This window comes from Dendropsophus ebraccatus, chromosome 1 (genome assembly GCF_027789765.1).
Source record: "Dendropsophus ebraccatus isolate aDenEbr1 chromosome 1, aDenEbr1.pat, whole genome shotgun sequence".
Classification (NCBI taxonomy): domain Eukaryota; kingdom Metazoa; phylum Chordata; class Amphibia; order Anura; family Hylidae; genus Dendropsophus; species Dendropsophus ebraccatus.
In genome coordinates this window covers 149,525,731-149,546,120 of record NC_091454.1, presented here as the reverse complement: position 1 = coordinate 149,546,120, position 20,390 = coordinate 149,525,731, and positions in this window count along the sequence as shown.

Here is a 20,390-nt window from a genome sequence, read left to right as displayed (position 1 = left end):
TACGTTGCTAACTTCAGGAGCTGACTGATGTGTGTGGGACCGCTGCAGTGAGAGCATTCCTGCACACATCAGTGTGTCTGATGCTGAGGATAATTTGCGGCAGCTGCGATCCCGCATAGCCATGCTATGCCATGTTAAAAATGAATAGTCATGCTGCGGGGGTCCCAATCGTTGGTACTGATGAACAGGGGTAAGTCACTTACCTTGGTCCTGTTGGATTGGCCATCCATGCATAGAGTCTGCTCTCAGGCAGGCTCTATGCATAGATTGCCGATAACACTGATCTATGCTATGGCATAGCATAAATCAGTACATGCAATCTAATGATTGCATGTTTTACAGTGAAAAAGTGTTAAAAAAGTGTGATAAAAAAAAGTTTTTTAAAGTGTTCAAAAAAAGACCCTTATGACTTACCCTCCCCAAAAGTTTAATATACCTCCTTGCCCATTATAAAACGAAAAATAATAAAAATAAATAAATAAACATATTGTATATCGTAGCATGTGGAATTGTCCTATCTATTAAAATATAACATTAGTGTTCCCGCACGGTGAACGGCGTAAAAAAAACCCCACACACACCAAGATTAAAATTATATATCAGAAAAAAATTAATAAAAACGATCAAAAATTTTCTCTTACACCAATATGATATTAATAAAAACTAGAGATCATGGTGCAAAAATTGACACCTCAACCAGCCCTGTAGGTGGAAAAATAAAAGCACTATGGCTCTTAGAAGGGGGGAGGAACATTGCATTAATTTGACCCGGATATCCTTGCATCAATGGGCTCGGTCTTGAAGGGGTTAAGACTAAAATTGGCCTTGCCCTAAAGGAGTTAATAGTATCCGACTTTTTTATTAATAAAAATGAAAAAAAAGAACAGTATTAATATTTAAGGTTTTAGTTTGATTTGTAGTTGATGGCACTTCTCTGAGATACTTAGATGTTCCAGCATATGTAGGCATTCATTCATTAAATCACACTAAAATTAAACTTTCACATTCACTTGTCAAGAAAATGTATAGCTGGGCCAGTGCTATAATAATCCAAATAAATAAAACAAATGCAGTTAAATCAATAAATTATGAAATCCTACCCAAACACAGTGATTCAATTACCTCCCCATGTTAATGATGGATGGTATAATTATACTGTGCTGTATACAGGGAGGTGAAGTGTGGCTCTCACTAAGCTCTTAGACCTACATCAAAGTTGTTGCTTTCCGTCAATAAAGCTCAAGTGTCTGTTACAAACAACATAAGAGCACAACATATTGTTAATACAATGCAAAGTCTTTTGGTTTTCAATGTAAAGTATATCCGTACATACCTGAAAAAATCTGTTGTGGCTATACATAACCATGTACTCTAGTCCCTGCCCTGGCACACAAAACCTACATCTTTTTGAAAAAAGGCATTCTGTCAGATTTGCTATAATTTTGAAAATTGGAAGAAATCTATGCCAGCTTTAAGATTTCAGAGTGTGGCACATTGACAGTCAAAGGTGTGCCAGATTCGTTAAGAGGCCTGTGCTCATTAATAAATTTGCATATGTTACTCCAGCACATCTTGCATTTAGATCAGCGTATAAAATGCCAGTCTGAATAAATTTCCCTTAGTGTGTTAGAAGCAGAAACCTGGTGACCGACCAACTATAACAGGGCCCACATTGGAATGGCCAGACAAATGGGTCAGGGCATCCCCAAGATGGCAGGTCATGTGGGGTGTTCCCATTATGTAGTGATTTGTAACTATTAAAGTTGGTTTCTGAGAGACTATCCAGGAATTTTCTAGTTCCTATTATCTCCATAAGAACTTAAAGGACCATTTAGAGGATTCTGGGAGCTACTGAAAGCTACTGAGTTATTTAGGATCTTTTTTTTTTTTTTTTTACTTGTCAATATGTTATATATAATGGTCTCATTAGAACATTAATGGGGGGGCAAGGACACCTGCACGGGGTTACCCTTTTTAGGGCACATGCTCCATAGAGGGTGCAGTGAAAGACTTAAATAGGGAAAGTGTGAACAAAACCTGCCACCTTGTCTCCAACTGCCTGGATTTGCAGGGTACTTGAACTTGGCACCATTTATCAGACTATGATGCATCCCTAGCCTTTGCCTTGGCACATTGGAAATTGGTTTACAGATTCTGGGAGTATGCCTTGACTGTTGATGGTTTTCATAAAAGCTTTATCACGTGATGCCAATTTTGATTTTACAATATGGATGTGTTTATTTAACCCTTTTTAAACTGGACTCACATTATATTGGGTGTTTTCAGGATATGAGACCAGGACGACAAAGGACAGGTGTAGCCCTGTCACTGGCACCCGCCCCGCTGTCCCTGCCTAATTGCCTCAGCAGCCCTAATGGTGGCAGACAGCTGGTGAAAGGTTTTTAATCCTATATACTGCATGTGAACACGGAACAAAGACAAGACACACACAACACAATATGACAAGGTCCGAGGTCTAAGTCAATAACAAGAGGGTGGCGCAGTACAAAACATGATCCAAGAATATGGTCAAAAGTCCAGAAAGCCAGAAGTCAGAATACCAAATACACAATGCAGGGAATGCAAGCACATGTCGCAGCTAACTGGCGGTGCTGGCCGCCAGTTAGCATGATTACAATAACATTCGCCTAGGCTGCTTGGCTGAGGGCGGTGAAGCCCTGACAGGTGTATTTTGGATATTGTTAAAAGTTATGTTTTAAGATTCTAAGACTAGATTTTGGGGGTTATATCCTAGAAAGATGCCATCATTTTATTGGGTGGGAATCCCCCTTAATTTTTTTAACTTAATTATTTTAATTTATATGAATATCCAAAATTAGATGAATTGATAAGGCTGAACGTTGACTGTCAAGAATGTAATATGGATACAAGAACAGAGAACTGCATGACATCTGAATATACAATTTCTTACATGTTGTACTTAGTTTAAAAACTCTTCATGAGTATAAAATTATGCAAAGCCTTGGTAGATATGATGCAAAATGTTTTCTTGATGAAATATATAGGACAGAAAAGATTGATATTTCAGCTCCAAATCGTCATTACAATCTCATTTACTGGATCAAGGTTCTTGAACAGCAGGATACAAAATTAAACAGACTATTAATATAAAATGCAATTTTCCCTAAGTGCTATATATTTAATTTTAAAGCATGAAACATATTTTATGAAAATTGATAGTCTCTTCTGTAAAGTATAATGAGGCTGCATAAAATAGAAAAGGACAGGAAAAAGATAAATTAGAAAACAAACGTAAATGTGTGGAGTGTTACAGAAAAGAGGAGCGCCCCAGGCTCTTTTCTCTCCATTATTGAGAGTAGACAATGAATGTCCTTTCTCTAGGACAAGTTAATAAGAAGCAAAAGGACACAGTATATGATCAAGGACATGCCCTTTCTCATTTGCTGTTCATCGCTGCTTTTTCTAGTAACTCAAAAAGTAAACACGAGAATTTTTTAAGTTTAAAAAATGGAAATATATGCATAGGTTTTGTTTTTAACAAGGAAGCAACTATAAGAACAATAGTCTAAGGGACTATAATAATGAATAAATACATCACAATACAATAAAAATATTGCAACCTTTGTTACGATCAGCTATCCGTTATGTGCCGTAAAATGAAGGCTGTCTAATGAAAGCGAGTATCATTTTCATGGTGTGTGAACATAGACAAACTGAGGAATGTTTTTTTTTTTTTTTTAAAGAGACTTTCTGTGGTGGCAACATGAAACCCCTAGTTTGTTGAAACAGTAATAGGTAATATTAGGTAGTAATACTCACACACTGTTGAAATGACATCCGTTTTTATTGGATAGTGTTTATTTAATGGCAGATTACAGCTTCTATTTCATAACAACGGCCGTTGTAATATAACATCTGTTATTTGCCATTAAAAGACAGCTGTACAATAAAATTGGCAGTCATTTCAATGGTGTGTGGCCATAACATGGCAATAACCAGAATTTTGGAATAGTAAATTTGTGCCTGTATTTAATAAAGTATACTGGTGTGGTGCTGTCACTCATGGCAGTTTTTTTTTTTTTATTTGTTTGCTTAGGTTATGTTCATACAGCTTTCCCCCCCCCCCCCCCCCCCCCCGCCCCCCTCTTTTGCAGCCATCTTCTTCTACCAAAAATACGTCTGTAGGATGTGTTTTCACAAATTCTTTTTTTGGCCATCTTATGACCGTAATTTGCAAAAAATGTCAGTGTTTTGGCACCAAAATGGTGGCCTTCCACAAAGACAGCTATAGGCTATGTTCACACAACGCCAAAAAAGGAGAAAAGGCGTCCGATGACGCTATTTTAAAAAAACCTCAGTTTTTGCCGCGATTTAACTGACTGCAATGGCCACGCATTGAAGTCAATAGGAATACGTACATCTAATGCACACAATGTATTGAACATGATCATTATTTTCGGACATCTTTTGCAAACAGCAGACATTTTTTATTAGTTGTTCACACAGTTTTTCTTTTGTCACCTTTCTTTCTCCGTATTTACTTTTAAATTCAATGGACTTTTCAATTAGGCCACACCCAAAGGGCAATTAGTAACCCAAACTAGAATAATGTGCAAACACCAAACATAGAGGTATTCTGCAAATTATAGCTGTCAATTTTGCTCAAAATGAGCACTGTAGGGATTATTGTTTTAATAGTTTTTGTGTAGACTTTGGTGTAAACTTTTTTGACAATCATTTGTTTTCCAAAAATGTGATTTTTTTCCAGCATTTTGCAAGTATGACACAAAAATGCAGTGTTGTACAAAAATGTTTTACATCAGTAAATGCTCCTCCACACACACTCCCAAGTTCTGAATTCATTTTTTATTGGCCAGTACTAAGCTTTCCAGATATTTGTGCTATAATAGTTCTTTTATTAAAACTACATATTATTCTTGTTACTAACTATAGTTTAAATAGATGTGTTCCAAGATAAACAAAACTGTTTGGGCGTGTTGTCTTATAACAAGATTCTCTTAAAGTAAGATGCCCAATCAGAATTAAATTTTACCAGAGATAAGTGAAATGAGAGACAAACCCCTTGGTTACTATGAACAAAAATTAGAATTGTACCATACCATACTCTTTAGTTAGATTTGCATCTAAATAACCGATACATAAAATAAATGAATAAATAATTCTTCTTTTCTTTTCGTTTTTTATTTGTCTAGTAAGTGGAGTAATTTGATTAATTAGGTATGCACAGTTTGTACAGTAATTCTGTGAAAGCAAAAAACATTTGAAAGATATAAATTGTGTTGGTAGGAGGAAAAAAATATTTGGCCCAGATCCCTGACAACAAGAGGACTAACCTTGATTAAAATAAAGCTTCGATGGAAGCTACATTATAAACTCAGTAAACTAAACAACATTGTCAATGGCAAGAGAATGTGCCTGGCTTAAGAGTGACAAGAGGACTCAGCTATATGCAGACATTTTTCCCATTTGCTTGTGGAAGGTAATTTATTATTTGGAAAAGAATTGGAAACACTTATTTTTAGTGGCTTTCAAGGCAAAAATATTTTCTCTTGAAAAGATATTTCATATTCTTCAACAACTGTTTAATACATAAACCCATTTATTTATTATAAATGAGAGGCACCATTACGCAATACTATTTCCTTATTAGGTTTATAGTTTATGTGTTAGGACTGGTCATAAGCTCAGCCGGGGAAGAGGGGATGACACAGACAATGGACTCTGCACTTGTCCACTGTCCCTGTCTAATTGCCTCAGTCAGGCCTGGGCGCCTGCAGACAACAAAGGTGACAGTCCCTAACTTATATATAGTGGAACAAAAACATAGACAAGACAGACAAATACAATGGAGGGTGGTAAGCGGTCTGAGATTAGCAACAACAAGTGGGCAGCAGAAGTACAAAAAGTAAATCCAACAAGAGCAGTCACAAAAGCTAGGAGGTCATGGAAGCCAGATAACCAGGGAAGTGGGGTACAAAAAGCCAAGGTTAGATAAAGCCAGAAGGTAAATGCAGGAGTTTAATAGGGAATGCTGTGATTGCTAGGAAAAACTAGACTTAATAGACAGCAAGGGGTTAATGCACTGGGGATATTACATTGGAGGTCAGGGGTCTGGTTGAGAACGTTATTGGACCAGCCCCCTGATCTCCAACCACAGGCACCTGATAACATTGCACACTGACTGTCAGGGAGACCTCCTAGTCACAGAATCACCAAAAGAATGTTAACTGTAAAGTGACCAGAGAGAACTCAGATGGGTGTGGCAGATTAAACCATAAGTAGAAAGAATAGGACAGTGTTCAGATAAGAGGAAAAGAAACACAAAAATAGCACAATATGATTGCCACAAGTACAGTTTAAGTCATTCTTTATGATCCAAGGACCGCGCCAAAATCCCAACAGGTACATTGAAAGGCGGGTGTAAATGTCAAATGACTAAATGTCAAATTGTCTTCTTCAAAAGGAGCCTTATCCAGGTTTCCAGAGTATGTTTTTTTATGCCTAGAAGCACCTCAGATTCTGTATTGCAGTGATCATAGGAAAAGGTCAGTCCAAAATTTGGACATTCTAGGTCATTTCTCATACAGATTGGTGCATTAATCTAAGCATATATATGCCAAGGTCTTTGTTTTTTCTCTACAGATCCCCTACTGGCTCCACCGACCTTGTTGCTGCATAAACAATCACATATGTATCCGGAGGAGAGTTTATAACATCATGAATATGTATCCAATAAATCAGAAATGACTCATGGTTCTAAAGTTTTCATTTATTGGCATTGGACTTGGATTTAATAAATGAAAACTTCAGAACCGTGAATCATCTCTGGCTTATTGGATACATTTTCCTGACATTCTTAGTCAAACATTATCTAATCCAGCACACATGTATTTGAAAGGATTTAGTTATTTTATAAAAGGAGATCCAGCTACAGGACTAGTAGACATTTTCCATTGTTTATCTTGGTTACCCAGCAAATACCCATTGACAGGTAGAGTACATTAAAGGACAAGTGCCATGAAAAACTTTTTCCCAGTAATTGAAGCACATTGCAAAGTTATATAACTCTGTAATGTGCTTCAATCACCTATCTGCCTCCCTTCCCTGTCTTTTCCCCCCTCCACCCCCCACCAGGAAGTGTCCTGACTCACACAGACCTGATTACTGTCGTCACCGTCACCAGGCAGCTCCTTCTTGTGAGGATGAGTCATCAGCAGGAGGGCTGCTCTAGGTCCTGTTACACCAGCCTCCCCCTCCCCCTCCTTGTCAGGTGACTCTGCTTGCTCAGCTTATCTTCTCTAGTGACATGACTGCTTCATTGAGTCCAGGGCAGCAGGATAGAGGGTATGAGGGGAGGGGGGAGCTGCCTAAGTGCCGGAGTCAGTCGGAGGGAAGATAAGCAAGTGAGATGTGACAAGTGATGGCTTGCAGTTGTTCAGCCAATGGGAGCTGAGCAAGCCTGTCACCTGACAAGACAGGGGAGGGGGGAGGCTAGTGTAACAGGAGAAGGAGCTGAGAGAAGAGCTTGGTGACGACAGTAATCAGGTCTGTGTGAGTCAGGACACTTCCTGGTGGGGGGTGGAGGGGGGAAAAGACAGGGAAGGGAGGCAGATAGGTGATTGAAGCATATTACAGCGTTATATAACTTTGTAATGTGCTTCAATTACTGGGAAAAAGTTTTTCATGGCACTTGTCCTTTAATATAGAAGATTGTCAGCAGTAACAAAACATCTGTCCATCTCATCTGCCCTTATATTACTTCTTTTAGTTTTGTGTGTGTGGGAGGGGTTAATCTTACAATAGATATATGTTTATCTCAGGCATGTTCTTATTCAGTTGCTATAGATTTACCAACCACATCTGCTGGAAGTTTGTTCCAAACATTTACCACTCTTTCAGAAGAGTAATATTTTGGAATGTGCTAAATACAGGGATATTCTTGAGCAAAACTCGTTTGCTGTCTGTAAGTGATTTGAGACTGGGATGGAGGTTCACCTTCAAATAGGACAATGGCCCAAAGCACACTGCTAAAGCAACACTTGACTGGTTTAAGGGGAAACATGTTTGTATTGTGATGGTCTAGGCAGTGCCAAGACCTTAATCCAATTGACAAAGTGACTTGCATCTGTAATTGTCGCAAAAAGTGGCTCTACAAAGTACTGTCTTTAGGTGGGTAACTATGCAAATTTTTTGTAATTTTGTCCTATTTGTTGTTTGCTTCATAACAAAAAGAAAACAAAATTAAATGACGGAATATGCCTGACCATAGAGTGGAGTCCATTGGGCGGGTGGATAGTGAAGTGGGAGCGCACGTGTGATTTCCATAGTGTGGACATACCCTAAGTGTAAGAGAATTTAATCGAAGTATCCAAATAATTTCTCTTTACTTCAAAAGCAATATCCACCACAATATCTAGAAATATTACCACCTCTACAGGGATGCAGCATATGTTCAATAACCTAAAACCTCAGTGACTTTTACATCATCACCTTTACATCTGGGGCAGGGGTGTCAAAATGTGGCCCTCCAACTGCTGAAAAACTAGAGTTTCCATAATACCTGGGCAGCTAAAGCTTTGGCTGTCTAGACATGATAGGAATTGTAGTTTTGCAACAGCTGGTGGGCCACATGTTTGACACCTGTGATTTGGGCAATTGTGAACTCTCTTAACCCTATTCTATTATGATAATAGTCTATATATAAGCACTAGTGACTCTCGGTGGAGTATGAGAATCAGCAAAACACTATTAGCATATTCATCACTCTCCTCGCTGGAGAACGATATCTACATAGCTGTTACAACTATATCTCCAGTTTTGTTTGACAACTTTTACAGTATCTACAGTAGCTATAACACTTATTAGTCACACCATTGTCCAATCCATAGTGGTCCTAGCACTAAATACATAATTATTATTACTCTAGAGTGTTATAAATAGAAGCACGGAGCCTCAAAGTTATTAAGCTACTTAGACATTAGTTATTAAGCTACTTAGACATATATCTGCAGTACAGTGCCGTGTAAACAGACATCCCTAGGAGTCTAAAGACAGTCTATATACAGTTTAGGAGACTTTTTATTGTAATTTATGGAATACAGATTACAGAGATTATCTTCATAATAAGAATTCAATCATTATCTTTATGGCCCATATTAAATTCTCACTTCCATCTATTCCTGGGCTAAAAACTGTTCTTTCTCCCGTGTTAACACTCCTTAGAGAGATGCTGTCATTTTACATGTTATCAAAAATTACTGTTTACACCTTGTCTCACTCCTGAGACCCACTGTGATCCTGAGATGCAGCCAGGGAGGAGTGCAAGTGCAACTTTTCTTGGCTTTCAGTCAAATTCAACATTTAGTCAATGGAGTGAATAAGTTTAATTTGATTGACAGGCAGGAAGAGATGTGTTCTGCTGCACATCCTCTTGGCTGTATCTCTAGATCACAACTGGTCTTGGAAGTGAGACCTGGTGAAATCAGTAACTTTTGACATGTCTATTACTACAAATGACAGTAATGCTTTTAGAGTGACATTTCCACTTTGCCATTGACTGTGGCATTAGAAGTCTATTGAAGCATAATGCTGAAAAGGAAATAATTGAATGTTTATGCTTTATTCTACGATTGGACATGAATTAGCGAAGAAAATCTATTGTCTTATATAGTGTATAACTCATAATAGGTCAGTACTTTACAGGGCATGTAAAACGTAACATTTCTGCTCAATGTTTCTAAGCCTTGAGATGAAATCTCTTATTGTATTTATTCAGGCAAAATATTTTTCCAGTGCTTGTATTCACTAAGGTCATTTCAGTCTTCTGAGAACATAAATCCAATTGTCTTGTATTATTGCTTAGTTCATCTGTGGTTGTTTCAGACTTTAGAAGATTCCACAAGGCAACTAGACAGAGAAGGAAATCTGATGATCTAGCCGTGCATGCTCCTTAACAGCTGTTCTTTGATAAAATGATCTTCTTTAAGGCATTTAAAGCAGAACATTCATGTTCAATTTAGGAAAAAAACACCCAGATGAGACTTGGAATCAGCATTGTGCTCAAATCAGACATCTGTTGTCTAAGTCACAACAAAGTCTGCTTATTATATATACTAATACGTATTACAATGCAGAAGATCCCCTTTAATGCAGGTCACATCTCTAACAATTGTTCTCTTAACCTACGACAGCCATATGGTTTCTGAAATTAAGTAAATTGGACTAATTTATTACAATAACATAATGTAACATAATGTAAAGGTACATTTGGGCACTCGCCACATTGCTTCTATTCCTTCTTTATTGAAATATCAATTCTTTAAATGCAATGGAGGGAGAACAAACAACATTGTGTGTCCCAGTGATGACCGTTTGTGCATAACGCACTTTTACCAGCTTTAAGACCAATTGGGTCAGTGGGACAGATACGTATAAGCACAGAACTAAGCAATGTACATACTGGAGGTGACACGCTGGATTCTCAGTTCAGAAAAGTCACTGCTAGCGAGATCTTGGTGAGATAAGTCCATAGCACATAATGGACACAGAAATCCTGCTTCTTTTGAAGTGAGGGGAGGTAGGAGTACAGAAGTAAACTCTTGCTTAATAAAACCTATAAGGGTTTGTTCACACATAAGGAATCGTAGTGGATTTCATGCTGTAAATCTGCTGCAGTTCATTTACTGTCAGTTTCAATATGATTATACACTTGCAGTGGAATTTTCATCCCGCTGCTAGTATGTAAACGCAGTGTGGCAAGGTGCATACTTTACCACTCCTTTCTGGCTTGTCCTGTGGCTCCCGGCATCCTGATGTCCTGCACAGCCAATCAGTATGCTGTCCCGCCGCAGCCACTGATTGGCTGAGCTAGATGTCAGGATGCCGGGAGCCACTGGACAAGCTGGGGCGCAGACCGGTAATCCTATTCAAATAGACAGAACGGAACTCGCAGTGGATGTTATGTGTGAACAAACCCTTTCAGAGTTTCTTAAAATCACTTGTACTATTGATACTTATTGATTTTTGAGCAGTGATAACTAAATCATAGTTACATTTAAATATGCAGGTTGATGTCCACAGAACATTAGTTGAGGTGAAAATATGAAAATATTTAATTAATTATGGCTGTAAATAAAGAGCATGATCACTATTTACAGCCATAATTATTAAAATATGGCAGCATTTTCACCTCAATAAAGCCATTTCATAGTCATTTATTAAACCTAGCATCTATGAATAGTACAATAGAAAATAAGAAACTTTGTAATATATCTTATCAGATAAAAATGTCTACATTTTGCTTCATTTTGTACATTTGTGCTTGAGAAAACTAGTAAAACTAAAACATTGTCTAGAAGCTTATAGAATATGCACAAGATAGATTCCTACCAAACAGATGGTTAGCTAAAATTTACTAAAACTGTCTAATTGAAAGACAGTACAAATGTAGAGGTTAGTCTTTAAATGCTCCAGATTTATCAAAGTCTATCAAGCTATTTAATCAGACTTTTCTGAACACTGTCTATATTTTGGAGGCAAATTGTACCATAATTCTTGTGCATTTTGTAAATCAGGACTATTGACTTTGATGCCCTAGATCAGGGGTCCTCAACTGGCGGACCGCGGAGGCCAGCTGTCCGGACCCCTGGTCAGACCTCCTAACCGCCCCGGATCTGGTCCGTCACGCTCCCCACCGCACTGCCTCCCGCCCCATAGGCGTACTGTCCTTAGATGTCAGTACGCCTGTGGGGCTGGGGGCAGTGTCGGTCCGGCCCCCGGCTGATACGCGCTCTCTGGGGATGTCCCGGGGATTCCCCAGCAGAGCGCGCACCACAGACCTCAGTGTACGCTGCCAGCCTGTCCTTCCCGGAAGTGCAGGCCGGCGGCGTACGCTGAGGTCACTGATGCGCGCTCTGCTGGGGAATCCCAGGGACATCCCTACAGAGCGCGTATCAGCCAGGGGCCGGACCGTCGGGAAGAGACGAAGACAGCTGCAGCGGGGAACGAGGTCTGGGGGGCATCTACAAGGGGAGAGCGCACAGGTGGACTATATACTACAGGGGGGGACCTCACAGGGGGCTATATACTACTGAGGGGGCTATATACTACTGGGGGGAGCGCACAGGGGGATATATACTACAGGGGGGACCTCACAGGGGGCTATATACTACTGAGGGGGCTATATACTACTGGGGGGAGCGCACAGGGGGCTATATACTACAGGGGGGACCTCACAGGGGGCTATGTACTACTGAGGGGGCTATATACTACTGGGGGGAGCGCACAGGGGGCTATATACTACAGGGGGGACCTCACAGGGGGCTATATACTACTGAGGGGGCTATATACTACTGGGGGGAGCGCACAGGGGGTTATATACTACAGGGGGGACCTCACAGGGGCTATATACTACAGGGGGAAAGCACAAGGGGGGCTATATACTACTGGGGGTAGAGCACAGGGGCGCTATATACTACTGGGGGGAGCTCACAGGGGGCTATATACTACAGGGGGACAGCGCATGGGGAAGGCTATATACTACAGGGGGAGCTCACAGGGGGCTATATACTACAGGGGGGAGCTCACAGGGGGGCTATATACTACTTGGGGGGAGCTCACAGGGGCTATATACTACTGGGGGGAGCTCACAGGGGGCTATATACTACAGGGGGAGAGCACAGGGGGGCTATATACTACTGGGGGGAGCTCACAGGGGGCTATATACTACTGGGGTACAGCGCACAGGGGGCTATATACTACAGGGGGAGAGCGCACAGGGGGGCTATATACTACTGGGCGGAGCTCACAGGGGGCTATATTCTACAGGGGGAGAGCGCAGGGGGAGGCTATATACTACTGGGGGGAGCTCACAGGGGGCTATATACTACAGGGGAAGAGCGCACAGGGAGGCTATATACTACTGGGGGAGCAACAGGGGGCTATATACTACTGGAGGAGAGCGCACAGGGGGGGCTATACACTACTGGGGGAGCAACAGGGGGGGCTATATACTACCAGGGCAGTCACCCCCTTTGTACCTTATATCAAAGGCCTGGTGAGAGAGAAAAAAATGCCAATTTTCCCGCTAATAAGCAGCAATTCTGTATATAAATAGTTGAACGTTTGTGACAAAGTAACAAAACACATTTCCTACTGATGTTCAGCTCGGACCTTCACCTGACAATAGACCCCGGTAAGTGGACCTTCACTAAAAGTTGTTGAGTACCCCTGCCCTAGATATTACTGTTAAGAATGAATCAAATTACTGATTGCTACTTCTACATAGTCTTTCAGGCTATGTTCACACTATGTATCTGTGCGGCTGTATTGCGGGCTGTAAATCATCCGCCGTATTTTTCCGGTTCATGCGTACGCTGGAAAGTATACGATGTACGGCTGCACAGTGCACACTATGTACGAGCCTACAGCCCGATCGTAAACGGACCCGTAAAAAATGAACAAGACCATTGTTTGCGGCTGGAACTGTGCTAATTCACGGCCGTGGATTGACAGGTGGTCCGGACGGAGTACTTAAAAAATAGCCGGCAATAATGCCGAATGCCGATGCCTCTAATAGTTAATATATTTAATTAATAAAACACATTTTCTTTGTAATAAAGTCCATTTTGTTGTTCAATAATTTAATTCTAACAAATCCATCATTGTGCAATTAAATATACTGTTAAAATAAATATATATATATATATATATATATATATAAATAAATGTATATTTATATATATATTTATTTTTTGACAGTATATTTAATTGCATAATGATGGATTCATTAGAATTAAATTATTGAACAACGAAACTGATTTTATTACAACAAAAATGTGTTTTAATAATTAAGTATTAATTAGTACAGGAAGCTCCATTAAGCCGTTAATTCATATTCCCGGTAAATAGAGCATTCTGTACTAATCATCACTTTACTTTAATTAAAAAATCAAATGTTTCTTCTAATTATGTTATCACAATAGCATTATTAGAAGAAACATTTTGAATTATATGTGCGCTCAGCTGATTGGCTGATCGGCAGAGCGCACATATAAAGAGCCAGCGAAGAGGACACATCGGGACATCGAATGGTGAGTATAAAGATATCCGCACCCCCTCCCCAGCACTGCACCCATCCCAGTAAGGAAGGGGGGGGTCACTTAACCCCTTCCTTGCTGGTATGGGTGCAGTCTGACATCAGTCTGGCCCCCAAGGGGTTAAGGGGGATGCAATACATCCTCCCCTAACCCCTTGGGGGCCAGACTGTAAGCAGCGATCTGTAAAGATGCTGCATACTGTAAGGTGCACAACACCGCTCACAATGATGGGTGTTGTGCTCCTGTTTGTGTTTTTTGTGTGTTTCTCCCTTTTTGTTTTTCAGATATCGGTATCCTGTGGATTACGTCGGATTCCATGGACTACGACGATGAACAGCGGTTGTTTGGTGTTTTTTTAATAAAATGGTCAATAAGGGGTGTGGGGGTGTTTTTATTTGAATAAAAAAACTTTTTTCACGATGACCAGCGGTTGTTTGGTGTTTTTTTTTTTTATAAAATGGTAAATAAGGGGTGTGGGGGTGTTTTTATTTGAATAAAAAAAAAAATTTCACTTGTGTCTTGTCTTTATTTCTTTACTTTATAGACTTAGTATTGGAAGCCGTCTAATAGACGGAATCCATTACTAAGTCGAGGCCTAGTGTTAGATGGTATAAAATGGCTAACACTAACCCCCCATTATTACCCCAATACCCAATGCCACCAGGGGTACTGGGAAGAGCCGGGTGTCAGTGGTCCCGGAGCGTCAAAATTGGCGCTCCTGGACTGGGGCGGTAGCAGGCTGGTAAGATTTAGGCTGGGAGGGCCTAAACCAATGGCTCTTCCCACCCTGGTGTTAGCAGGCTGCTGGCACCCGGCTCTTCCCAGTACCCCTGGTGGCATTGGGTACTGGGGTAATAATGGGGGGTTAGTGTTAGCCATTTTATACCGGCTAACACTAGGCCCCGACTTAGTAATGAATTCCGTCTATTAGACGGCTTCCACTACTAAGTCTATAAAGTAAAGAAATAAAGACAACACACAAGTGAAATTTTTTTTTTTATTCAAATAAAAACACCCCCTCACCCCTCATTGACCATTTTATAAAAAAAAAACACCAAACAACCGCTGGTCATCGCCGTAGTCCATAGAATCCGACGTAATCCACAGGATACCGATATCTGAAAAACAAAAAGGGAGAAACACACAAAAAACACAAACAGGAGCACAACACCCATCATTGTGATCGGTGTTGTGCACCTTACAGTATGCAACATCTTTACAGATAGCTGCTTACAGTCTGGCCCCCAAGGGGTTAAGGGAGGATGTATTGCATCCCCCTTAACCCCTTGGGGGCCAGACTGATGTCAGACTGCACCCATCCCAGCAAGGAAGGGGTTAAGTGACCCCCCTTCCTTACTGGGATGGGTGCAGTGCTGGGTAGGGGGTGGGGATATCTTTATACTCACCATCCGATGTCCCGATGTGTCCTCTTCGCTGGTCCGCAGCACAATGAAGTGACTGTACTGCGGACCGGCTCTTTATATGTGCGCTGAGCCGATCAGCCAATCAGCTGAGGGCACATATAATTCAAAATATTTCTTCTAATAATGCTATTGTGATAACATAATTAGAAGAAACATTAGATGTTTTAATTAAAGTAAAGTGTTGATTAGTACAGAATGCTCTATTACCGGGAATATGAATTAACGGCTTAATGGAGCTTCCTGTACTAATTAATATTTAATTAATAAAACACATTTTTGTTGTAATAAAATCAGTTTCGTAGTTCAATAATTAAATTTAAACAAATCCATCATTATGCAATTAAATATACCGTCAAAAAATAAATATATATATATATAAATATACATTTATTTATATATATATTTATTTTAACAGTATATTTAATTGCAAAATGATGGATTCGTTTAAATTTAATTATTGAACAACGAAAGGGACTTTATTACAATGAAAATGTGTTTTATTAATTAAATATATTAACCATGAGAGGCTTCGGCATTACTGCAGAGGATCGCAAACCCCGGTAATAGCGATTCATGTAAACTGTTTCCCTACTTTCCCAGATGCATTCCAGAGGTGTTTGCATCACTTTCTAAAGATTTTATTTGTTATTTTTAGTTGAACCAGATTTCCAAGTAAATAACCGTAGGTTTTCAGCCGCATGTCTAATTTTTTCCACGGCCGTAGTTTCAGCCGCTCATTTCCAGCCACGTAAAAACTACGGCCGGAAATATACATAGTGTGAACATAGCCTCAAAGTGTATTCCATGTTTGTTTGTTGGGAAAGACACAAATAAATGGTAAAAAGCATTTGTCTTAGTTAGTGGTTGTCGGTCAAAGTCACAGATAATTAGCCCTGTATCTTGGTGGATCAGGACCCCTGACATTTACTAACACCCAAGGTCTGTCTTAATCAAGTCACTGTAAAGAGAAATGTAATGTTTCTGGGTGAAATTAGGATAAGCCCCTAAAAGTTATGGTGCAGGAGTAATGGACACTTGGTAAATGTAATTCTTTCTGGGGCTGAATTCACACACAGTAAACTGAAAGCCAAATACAATGGTAAAATTTGCATAAAATGCAGCCATATTTTGAATCCAATATTCTGCTTCACTAAAGTCTAAGGAAAAACAGCCATATGTGCACACATTCTAAAATATATATTTTACGGCTGTAATTTTTAGTGACAATACACCCGTATTTTCAATGTTATAATGTGCTCTTTTTAAGCCAATGCGGAATTGACCATTAGTGCATAAACGTTAGAGTAAAACGTCCATAACTGAGTACGGACATACAAATAAACACAGGACCGGGCTAAGGGGATAAGACAGGGTTTGTAACCAGGTTTATTTGAGAAAATGAAAGTGTCTTATTGATGGGATAGGAAGCAATGTATTGTTTTAATGGAGCCCAGTCCATAACCTCATTGGACCGTCTGCCTGAATCCACCTGTGCAAGTAAACAGGGGCATCTGTCAGTCAAGAGAACACAATACTGAGCCGCTGAAGGAATCCGGAGCAGCAAAAAGTGTAGCAGCAGAGTTACTCCACTGCCAGAACTCTGACAGACAAAATGGGAGGGGCTGAACACACAAGACAGATCCCTGTTTAGACAAGGTTCAGGAATCAGTGTCTTTTCCGATGCACAGCCTAAACTGACGAGCGAAAAGGCACAATCCTGACACATAGGGGGACATTTATCAAACTAATTGCGCCTGTTTTTAGTCTAATACATCTAGTTTGCGCTCAAAATAAATCTAATATGAATTTATGAAGCTTTTTTAGACAAGACTATGCAAATTAGATGCAACTTTTTGAATTAGATTTTTTTGTTGTTAATTAGATCGAATGTGCACCAGAATTCTTTTTTTAGCTAAATTTATTAACTGCGCAATTTTTTAAAAAGTCGCATATATTGGCGCATCGCTACGTCTGCTCCGAAGCAGGTGAATTTATTACACTAATTAAAAGACACATTTACTATGCTATTAGACAATTTACATAAATTTGACTAAACACATTAGATTGGAAATTATGCCAAAACATCTTTGACAAAATCGTGTATTTAGATTTGTTAGTAAATATCCCCCATAGTCTTTATATGCCTTTATAGCCTGTATATGGATATGTTCACTCTCTGTATAACATTAGCTTTTTACACTTGAATTGTAGGCACCGTTGGGTGTGCCCAAAATTCAATTCAATTCAACTCACTGTTGATAACTGACTACTCACTGCTGATAACTGACTACTGATAGCTGACTACTGACTTCTAATAACTGACTACTTACAACTGACTACTGACCCGATAAAACGATATGTGATATCTGATCTCTGAATTTTTAGTAGTCATGTATCACAAATCACTGTTCGGTTTTCAGGTCTAGTTTCACTTACATTGCTAGGCTGCACAGCTTGCATTTGTATGTATAGTGCCTATGTGGGTGTGTTAGTACTCTTATGTGTCTGTGTAGTGTCTCTGTGTATATAATGTGCACTGCTCCTAGAGAACTAAGATCACACAAAAAAGGGGATTTTCGGTAGTTTCAGGACTAGGGCAAACAGGTAATGAATGCTGCATGCTTCTGCATCAGGTTTATTTAATTACATTATGTCAATGTACTCATACAAGGATCTTGCACACAGTGCACATTATAGCATGTTCAAACATAGCCTTACACTGTCTTTTCTATAGGTGAACTATAGTTTACTCTTCTGTATAAACTGTATAATCAGAAACAATCTCTGAATCAATGCTACCTGAAATACTATATTTTTAATCAATAAATGCACAACACCAAATACTTTCTTGATTTTTTATCTCAATGAACTATTATTATCCATAAACTTGTAACAATTCAGATATACATCACCACGGTGCACGAACAATGTGAGAGGGACTCATGTAGGCTTCGCCCAAATAGGGCTATCGGAAGACAGTCCACATTCAGAGACACCAGCTGCACATCACGAATAGGCTGAAGTTGGATAACGTCCACACGTCTGCGACGTTTCGAGGAACACGCCCTCTTTGTTAAGCATGTAGTGACATCACCCACCACCAAATAAAAAGACTAGGAAGTCTCGCGAGAATTCTTCCCTGACTAATTAAAGGGAAACACAAATTAGCTGTTAAACATAGTACAGTGGACCATAAATAGTATCCATAGCACACGGATTATAAAACGTGGCAATAATGATAATACATATAAATGTTAAATAGTAAAACATAGTTCATATTTTAAAAAATAATTACTTCCGGTTTGGCGATGATTATTACCTTCAGCTGCAGGGGACCTCGATGGGGTCCCCGGCAGCACCTAGTGTCGCTAATATTTTTATGGCTAGTTTTGAGAGTTCTTTTGTTTGGTCTCATGGACTGAGTAAATTCATTAAATTATGGACGAGGTACGTCAATGACGTCTGTATGTTATGGACTGGAGACAGAGAAACCCTAGATTGTTTTGTATCGTATTTAAATTCATGCCATCCACTGATAGAATTCACATTAGAGTGTAATGAAAAATACATCCATTTCTTAGATGTGGAAGTACGTAAGGAAACGGATAGCACTTTAGTTACCACATTGTTTACTAAACCGACGGATAAAAATAACGCTCTACGAAGAGATAGTGCCCATGCTCCCCAGACCTTTAAGGGAATTCCATGAGGTCAATTCATTAGAATTAGACGCATTTGTAATACAGAGAGTGAATACGATAAGAGCAAGAATAAACTCATTGAGAAATATGTGAAGAGAGGCTATGATAGAGAAGAACTAAAAAGAGTAGGGGATGAAGTTGGTAAGATTAGAAGAGAAAGTCTTAATATATGTAAGAAAAAGGGACAAAATGATTTACTCTTTATTTCCACTTATGACAAACATTCCAATATGGTTAAAAAGGTGATCTGTAAACATTGGAAAACATTGAGACATGATCCTAAGTACGGTCGGTTATTTGTGAATCCCCCTAAATTTGTATACAAAAAAGGTAAAAGTATTGCTAACCATCTAATCAGGGCCGATATAAAAAAGAAAAAAGTTTCCAGACAGCGTTTCCTAGGGACGAGCAAGAGAGGGACGTATCCTTGTGGGAAATGTCAGAACTGTAGTTCTATCATTAAAAGTGAAGTGGTTACACATCCATGGAAAGGGAATACCTTTAAAATCAGAGGATGGTATTCATGTAATAGCGTGGGTGTAATCTATCTATTGAAATGTCCATGTGGACAGTGTTATGTGGGTCAAACATCCCGTATCGCCAAAGTCAGACTGGGAGAACATCGTGCGGCAATACGGAGAGGTCTGCAAAAAGGACTAGAGGATCCCCCAGATAAATTTGGTGAGACTGGGCTAGTGAAGCATTTCATTGAACGCAGGCACAACATCAGCGAATTGCGGTGGATGATATTGGAGGAAGTGTATGGAGATAATAGTGATGATATACGTAAGAGATTATTGCAGAGAGAAGTATACTGGATTCAAACCTTAGATACAGTATATCCTAAAGGCATGAACGAAGTATGTAATTTCAGCGTATTCCTGTAGTTTAGCACTTCTATGTATACTTGGTTACACTTATCTTAGACAGTGGACTTAGTTTTCTAATAATTGTTTACAGTTAATGCAATATGAATATTAGTGGTCTATCCCTAAGTGCAATGACAGCGTTGTAAAGATACAATATAAATTTTTATGGAAAGCAATATGAACTATGTTTTACTATTTAACATTTATATGTATTATCATTATTGCCACGTTTTATAATCCGTGTGCTATGGATACTATTTATGGTCCGCTGTACTATGTTTAACAGCTAATTTGTGT